This window comes from Lolium perenne, chromosome 5, assembly GCF_019359855.2.
Source record: "Lolium perenne isolate Kyuss_39 chromosome 5, Kyuss_2.0, whole genome shotgun sequence".
NCBI classification, from domain to species: Eukaryota; Viridiplantae; Streptophyta; class Magnoliopsida; order Poales; family Poaceae; genus Lolium; species Lolium perenne.
In genome coordinates this window covers 176,748,141-176,757,364 of record NC_067248.2, presented here as the reverse complement: position 1 = coordinate 176,757,364, position 9,224 = coordinate 176,748,141, and positions in this window count along the sequence as shown.

The window sequence follows — 9,224 nt, the reverse complement described above, 5'->3', positions numbered from 1 at the left end:
CGGTGGGATAAGGACGTGTGGGTAACCTTTAGTCCCGGCTGGTGGGTACAACCGGGACTAAAGATGTCGGCAGGATAAGAACGCATGGGTGGACGCACTGCTCGATGAGATAAAGCATGTAGCGCACGACGCCCTGTCGAAGGAACAAGACAAAGTAGAAGAGGTGCCGTGCCTATAAAAGGAGCATCGATACGCCTTGCCAAGCCCCTGAACGACTACATCTCATCTAACAGTGATGGGGAAAGGGTTGGGAAATCTCCCGTGGCGCATCTCCACTTTTAATATCTTACATACAGTTACATGATTACACAAAAATAAATGGGAAATTGATTGCCATGTTGAGATACTCATTTGTGCCATGAACATTCTTCAATTAACTTGATGATGGAGCATCTTCATCATTTAATTAATCTTCTTCGGCCGTAACCATGGAGCATCTTCATCATTTAACTTGATGCTTGGATCAATGTTCACTCTGAAGGGTGGAATTTCATCAAACTGATTATAATCTTCTGACATGTCTGTCTTGTCCTCCACTCCCACGATGTTTCTTTTTCCAGAAAGAACTATGTGGCGCTTTGGCTCATCGTCGTTTGATGTATTTGTTTCCTTATGTTTCCTTTTTCTTGGTTTGGTAGACATATCCTTCACATAGAAAACCTGGGCCACATCCTTGGCTAGGACGAATGGTTCGTCTCTATACCCAAGATTGTTGAGATCCACTGTTGTCATTCCATACAACTTGTCTACCTGAACCCCGCCTCCTATTTTGTTGACCCATTTGCACCTAAACAAAGGGACCTTAAAAGAAGGTCCATAGTCAAGTTCCCATATATCCTCTATGTAACCATAATATGTGTCATTTGGGCCTTCATTCATTATTGCATCAAACCGGACACCACTGTTTTGGTTGGTGCTCTTTTTATCTTGGGCGATCGTGTAAAATGTATTCCCATTTATCTCGTACCCTTGGAAAGTCACTACGATCGAAGATGGTGTCTCGGGCCAGCAAGTACAACTGATCTTCAATATGTTTGTTATTCAGGAGATGTTTTTGCAACCAACCGCCGAAAGTCGACATGTGTTCACGTCTAATCCAATCGTTCGATCGCCCGGGTTCTCGGGAGCGTAGAAAGTTCTTGTGGTCACCGTTATACGGAGCCACCAAGGTGGAACTTTGTAGGACTGTGTAGTGTGCTTGAGTCAAAGAAATCCCGTCCCTACATATCATTGATTTCCTTCCTAGCGTGCCTTTTCCACTTAGTCTCCCTTCATGCCGCGATTCAGGAACACCAATCGGCTTAAGGTCAGGAATAAAGTCAACACGTAATTCAATGACCTCCTCTGTTCCATAGCCCTTGGAGATGCTTCCTTCCTCGCCTAGCACGGTTATGAACATATTTCTTCAAGACTCCCATGAACCTCTCGAAGGGGAACATATTGTGTAGAAACACAGACCGAGAATGGAAATCTCATCGACCAGGTGAACGAGGAGATGTGTCATAATATTGAAGAAGGATGGTGGGAACACCAGCTCAAAACTAACGAGACATTGGACCACATCATTCTGCAACCTCGGTAGAATTTCTGGATTTATTACCTTCTGAGAAATTGCATTGAGGAATGCACATAGCTTCACAATGGGCAGTCGAACATTTTCCGGTAGAAGCCCCTCAATGCAATCGGAAGCAAGCGTGTCATTATCACGTGACGGTCATGAGACTTCAAGTTCTGGAATGTTTTCTTCTCCATATTTATTATTCCCTTTATATTGGAGGAGAAGCCGGACGGGACCTTGATACTGCTAAGACATTCAAAAAATATTTCCTTCTCTGCTTTTGTAAGAGCGTAGCTGGATAAATGACGTCCTTTAACTCTCTCATGCAGCTTTTTGGGGTCTTTCCAACGTTGCTGGTCCTCCCGTGCTTCGGTGTATCTTTTGTCTTCCCGTACACACCCGTAAAGCCTAGCAGGTTCACGCAAAGATTCTTCGTCACGTGCATCACATCGATTGAAGAGCGGACCTCTAAGACTTCCCAATAGGGTAGATCCCAAAATATAGATTTCTTCTTCCACATGGGCGCGTGTCCGGCATCGTCATTCGGAATGCACCGTCCGCCAGACCCTTTCCAAATATTACATCTAGATCCTTGACCATACCAAATATATCAACACCATCACGATGGGGAGGCTTCCTCCTGATCAGCCTCACCGTTGTAATGCTTGCCTTTCTTTCTTACGGGATGGGTAAGCCTAAGAAATCGACGATGCCCTGTACACGACCTTCTCGACCTTTTTCCAAATAATCACCTTCGAGCTCATGTAAACAGTGTGTGCATGCATTGTATCCCTTGTTTGACTGTCCTGAAATGTTACCAAGAGCAGGCCAGTCATTGATGGTTACGAAAAGCATCGCTCTTAGGTCAAATTCCTCATGCTTGTGCTCGTCCCACACACGTACACCTGCTAGGGACCACAGCTGTAGAAGTTCTTCGACTAATGGCTTCAGGTACACATCAATGTCGTTCCCGGGTTGCTTCGGGCCTTGTATGAGCACTGGCATCATAATGAACTTCCGCTTCATGCACAACCAAGGAGGAAGGTTATATATACAAAGAGTCACAAAGCCAGGTGCTATGGCTGCAGCTCTGCTCTCCAAAAGGATTCATGCCATCTCGTACCGAGACCAAACCGTAAGTTCCTTGCATCCCGTGCAAAGTTTGGGAACTCTCTATCGATTTTTCTCCATTGGGAGCCATCAGCAGGGTGCCTCAACATCACGTCTTTCTTACGGTCTTCTTTGTGCCATCGCAACAACCTAGCATGCTCTTTATTTCTGAACAAGCGTTTCAGCCGTGGTATTATAGGAGCATACCACATAACCTTGGCAGGAACCCTCTTCCTGGGGCGCTCGCCCTCAACATCACCAGGGTCATCTCGTCTAATCTTATACCGCAATGCAGTGCATACCGGACATGCATCCAAATTCTCGTACTCATCGCGGTAGAGGATGCAGTCATTAATGCATGCATGTATCTTTTGCACATCTAATCCTAGAGGGCAGACAATCTTCTTAGCTTCGTACGTACTGGCGGGCAATTCGTTACCCCTTGGAAGCTTCCTCTTAATTATTGTCAGCAACTTTCCAAATCCTGAGTCAGTGACACCGTTCTCTGCCTTCCATTGCAATAATTCCAGTGTGCTGCCTAGCTTTTTATGGCCATCTTCGCAAGTTGGGTATAACAATTTGTTGTGATCTTCTATCATCTTGTCGAAGGCCAACCTTTCCTTTTCAGTTTCACATTCTCTCCTTGCATCAGCAATGGCCCGGCCAAGATCATCATCAGCAGGCTCATCTGGTGCCTCTTGATCTTCTACTTCATTGTCTTCATTGCCTTCTGCAGTATCATCGTATTCAGGGAAATTGGGATAACCGTCATCATCCTCTTCCTCTTCGTCATTGTCTTCCATCATAACCCCTCTTTCTCCGTGCTTGGTCCAACAATAGTAACTGGGCATGAAACCGGATCGCAGAAGGTGGCTGTGAATGAGACTCGAGTGAGCGTAATTTACGATATTCTTGCAGTCCACACATGGACAATACATGAAGCCACCATGTTTGTTTGCCTCCGCCACGGCCATAAAATTATCCAGGCCCGCAGTGAACTCGTCAAACCGTCGGTCAATGTACATCCATTGCCGATTCATCTGCATGATATAATTAAGCTGATCAAAACCATTACAGAACATCACGATGTATATATACACATGCATTTTATCAATTGCAGATGAAAAGGATAAAGTTGTTAACCTCGATGAAGAAGAAAAAAGCAAGTTAAGTGTGGCTTGATTTGTGTAAACTCAAGTGGCAAATCCTCTTAAGCATTTCATCGAACACCTCTTGTGCATGTGAAGAAGAGAGGAAAGCAATACACCCCTCTTGTGAAGATAGTGAAAAAATGGCTAAGTGTGGCTCACACTTGGGCAGGGGCAAGGTTATATAGCCAGAGGGGGGCCTTTGGACCCGGTTTGTCATACAAACCGGGACTAAAGGGTTCCCCAGACTGACACGGCCTGCCGCGCCCTGCGGTGGACCCTTTAGTCCCGGTTTGTATGACAAACCGGGTCCAAAGACCGCTACAGGACAGGCGCCAGCGGGTGGGGTCATCCTGGGCAGAAACGAACCGGGTCCAATGGGGGCATTGGACCCGGTTTGGTTCAGCAGTGGGACATTTGCTTGGGACCAAAGGCCTCTTCTCCACTAGTGTCTTAATGGCTATAAAGAAAAAACTTCTTAGGAGATAACCCATGTGCTTATTTTGCTACAGTACTTTGTTTTTATTTTGTGTCTTGGAAGTTGTTTACTACTGTAGCAACCTCTCCTTATCTTAGTTTAGTGTTTTGTTGTGCCAAGTAAAGTCGTTGATAGTAAAGTCCATACTAGATTTGGATTACTGCGCAGAAACAGATTTCTTTGCTGTCACGAATCTGGGCAAAATTCTCTGTAGGTAACTCAGAAAATTATGCCAATTTACGTGAGTGATCCTCAGATATGTACGCAACTTTCATTCAATTTGAGCATTTTCATTTGAGCAAGTCTGTGCCTCAATAAAATTCGTCTTTACAGACTGTTCTGTTTTTGACAGATTCTGCCTTTTATTTCGCATTGCCTCTTTTGCTATGTTGAATGGATTTATTTGTTCCAATGACTTCCAGTAGCTTTGGGAAATGTCCAGAAGTGTTAAGAATGATTGTGTCAGCTCTGAACATGTGAATTTTTTGATTATGCACTAACCCTCTAATGAGTTTGTTTCGAGTTTGGTGTGGAGGAAGTTTTCAAGGGTCAAGAGAGGAGGATGATATACTATGATCAAGAAGAGTGAAAGCTCTAAGCTTGGGGATGCCCCGGTGGTTCACCCCTGCATATTTCAAGAAGACTCAAGCATCTAAGCTTGGGGATGCCCAAGGCATCCCCTTCTTCATCGACAAATTATCAGGTTCCTTCTCTTGAAACTATATTTTTATTCGGCCACATCTTATGTACTTTACTTGGAGCGTCTGTTTGCTTTCGTTTTTGTTTTTGTTTGAATAAATGCTTGTGTGGGAGAGAGACACGCTCCGCTGGTTCATATGAACACATGTGTTCTTAGCTTTTAATTTTCATGGTGAAGGTTGAAACTGCTTCGTTAATTATTGTATGGTTGGAAACGGAAAATGCTACATGTAGTAATTGGTATGATGTCTTGAATAATTTGATACTTGGCAATTGTTGTGCTCATGTTTAAGCTCTTGCATCATATACTTTGCACCTATTAATGAAGAAATACATAGAGCTTGCTAAATTTTGGTTTGCATAATTGGTCTCTCTAAGGTCTAGATAATTTCTAGTATTGAGTTTGAACAACAAGGAAGACGGTGTAGAGTCTTATAATGTTTACAATATGTCTTTTATGTGAGTTTTTCTGCGCCGGTTCATCCTTGTGTTTGTTTCAAATAACCTTGCTAGCCTAAACCTTGTATCGAGAGGGAATACTTCTCATGCATCCAAAATCCTTGAGCCAACCACTATGCCATTTGTGTCCACCATACCTACCTACTACATGGTATTTCTCCGCCATTCCAAAGTAAATTGCTTGAGTGCTACCTTTAAATTTCTATCCTTCACCTTTACAATATATAGCTCATGGGACAAATAGCCTAAAAACTATTGTGGTATTGAATATGTACTTATGCATTTTATTTCTTATTAAGTTGCTTGTTGTGCGATAACCATGTTCCTGGGGACGCCATCAACTACTCTTTGTTGAATATCATGTGAGTTGCTATGCATGTCCGTCTTGTCTGAAGTAAGGGAGATTTACCACTTATTTAATGGTTAGAGCATGCATATTGTTAGAGAAGAACATTGGGCCGCTAACTAAAGCCATGAATCATGGTGGAAGTTTCAGTTTTGGACATATATCCTCAATTTCATGGTGGAAGTTTCAGTTCTGAAGTAAGCATATTGTTGTTGAATGCTTAAGCATTAAAGAGGAGTCCATTATCTGTTGTCTATGTTGTCCCGGTATGGATGTCTAAGTTGAGAATAATCAATAGCGAGAAATCCAATGGGAGCTTTCTCCTTAGACCTTTGTACATGCGGCATAGAGGTACCCCTTTGTGACACTTGGTTAAAACATGTGCATTGCGATAATCCCGGTAATCCAAGCTAATTAGGACAAGGTGCGGGCACTATTAGTATACTATGCATGAGGCTTGCAACTTGTAAGATATAATTTACATAGCACATATGCTTTATTACTACCGTTGACAAAATTGTTTCTTGTTTTCAAAACCAAAGCTCTAGCACAAATATAGCAATCAATGCTTCCCTCTGCGAAGGGCCATTCTTCTACTTTTATGTTGAGTCAGTTTACCCATTTCTCTCTATCTTAGAAGCAAACACTTGTGTGAACTGTGCATCGATTCCTACATACTTGCATATTGCACTTGTTATATTACTTTGCATTGATAATATCCATGAGATATACATGTTACAAGTTGAAAGCAACCGCTGAAACTTAATCTTCCTTTGTATTGCTTCAATACCTTTACTTCGAATTTATTGCTTTATGAGTTAACTCTTATGCAAGACTTATTGATGCTTGTCTTGAAAGTACTATTCATGAAAAGTCTTTGCTATATGATTCAATTGTTTACTCATTGCATTAACATTGCTTCGAATCGCTGCATTCATCTCATATGCTTTACAATAGTATGATCAAGATTATGTTGGTAGCATGTCACTTCAGAAATTATCTTTTATCGTTTACCTACTCGAGGACGAGTAGGAACTAAGCTTGGGGATGCTGATACGTTTCCAACGTATCTATAATTTCTGATATTCCATGCTTGTTTTATGATAATACCTACATGTTTTGCTTGCACTTTATATCATATTATGTTATTTATTGGACTAACCTATTAACAAGATGCCACAGTGCCAGTTTCTGTTTATTATGTCTGTTTATTGCAGAAAAGGCCCAAAAATCAAAGTGCTCGGAAAAATCCAGAAAAATTACAGAAATTCTATTTCGCCGGAAGACTCACGGAGCCAGAAGGGCAAGCCAGGGGGAGGCCCAGGGCCTCCTCCCCATAGGCCGGCGCGGCCTGGAGGGTGGTCACCCCACCCTATGGGGTGGGCCCCTCGGGACTCTTCCGACTCCGACTCTTCGCCTATTTAAGCCGTCGTGACCTAAAACTTCGACACCGATTGACGAAACTCCAGAAAGACTCCAGAGGCGCCGCCACATCGCGAAACTCCAATTCGGGGGACAGAAGTCTCTGTTCCGGCACCCTGCCGGGAAGGGGAATTGCCCCGGAGTCATCTCCACCGCCGTCTCCACCGTCATCTTCACCGCCATCGCTGTCTCCATGATGAGGAGGGAGTAATTCACCCCCGGGGCTGAGGGTTCCGCTGTAGCTATGTGGTTCATCTCTCTCTTTATGTGATCTAGTTGAATATCATCTATGTGCTACTCTAGTGATGTTATTAAAGTAGTCTATTCCTCCTCCATGATGTAATGTTGGCAGTGTGTGCATCATGAAGTACTTGGTTTATGCTATGATTGTGATCTCTTGTAGATTATGAAGTTAACTATTACTATGATGGTATTGATGCGATCTATTCCTCCTTTCATAGTGTGATGGCAGAAGTGTGCATGCTATGTTAGTACTTGGTTTGGTTGTGTTGATCTATCTTGCACTCTAAGGTTATTTAAATATGAACATTGAATATTGTGGAGCTTGTTAACTCCGGCATTGAGGGTTCGTGTAATCCTACACAATGGTGTTCATCATCCAACAAGAGGGTGTAGAGTAGTCCTATTATGTGATCATTGTTGAGAGTGTCCACTAGTGAAAGCAGGATCCCTGGGCCTTGCTTCCAAGCATTGAATCTCCGTTTGTTTACTGTTTTGTTGAATGTTTACTCGCTGCCATATTTTATTCAGATTGTTATTATCACTCATACTCATCCATATTACTTGTATCTCACTATCTCTTCGCCGAACTAGTGCACCTATACATCTGACAAGTGTATTTGGTGTGTTGGGGACACAAGAGACTTCTTGCTTTGTGGTTGCAGGGTTGCTTGAGAGGGATATCTTTGACCTCTTCCTCCCTGAGATCGATAAACCTTGGGTGATCCACTTAAGGGAAACTTGCTGCTGTTCTACAAACCTCTGCTCTTGGAGGCCCAACACTGTCTACAAGAATAGAAGCTCCCGTAGACATCAAGGGGGCATAGCCCTTGCGGGCACGGTTGCACAGACGCTTACACAGGGGTTAGCTGATAGAGGAATAGAGGAACCTTGTAACCAGAAACCTGTACCATGTTGAGATCAATGAAGATCGTGATCTAGAGCAGAGTTCTTCCTTGTGTGTTTCTTCTTGTATCGCTGCCTTTGGCCGAGTTCTTGAGGAAAGCATCCGGAAGTTCATCCCATCTAAGCACAAACCCTCCCCCGAATCCTCTTGCGCCCATTCGGCCCCAACTTAAGCCATCCCATGGCATCTGCTCGTTCGCCACGACGACAGTTGGCGCCCACCGTGGGGCATGGAGTGGCGCTTGCTGGAGTTCACATTCGGGCGGGCATCCTCGACGTCGCCGGCCAGCGTACGGTGTCCGCGCTGGTGCAGCGCATCTACGCCATGGACTTCATCAACGACAACGCGGGCTGCTTCGCCAACAGCGGCATCTTCCCCAAGAACGGCCGCATCATCGAGTTCGGCAGCCACCGTATCTATTTCGGCACCGTTCCTGTGCGCCAGCGCCCCTCGCCGGTGCTGGTGGCGCCGGATCCGCCAAGGTGGCTACATGCTGGCCGCGCACCCGACAGCGTGGAGGTGATGATGGCAGGCGTGGTCGGCGCCGGCAAAGAAGCTGTGTAAGAAGGAGCTGGGCGTGCGGCTTCAACCTGTGTGGCCAAGCCACCGCTCGAGCGCGACGCAGGCGCTGCGGGAGCATCGTCCGCGCTACCGGAGACACCGCTCCAAGCGGCGATGAGCGTCCTCGCCACGCCCATCGTGCAGAACATCGACCCGGCAGCGGCTCAGGCGGAGTTGGAGGCGCAGCGCCAGAAGATGCTCGAGAGCGGCAAGGACGTCGTCAGGGCGCAGCGCGAGCTGAACCTAACCATACGTGAGTATAACGCTGCCCATGGCTTTGCTTCTATTAGCGCTCA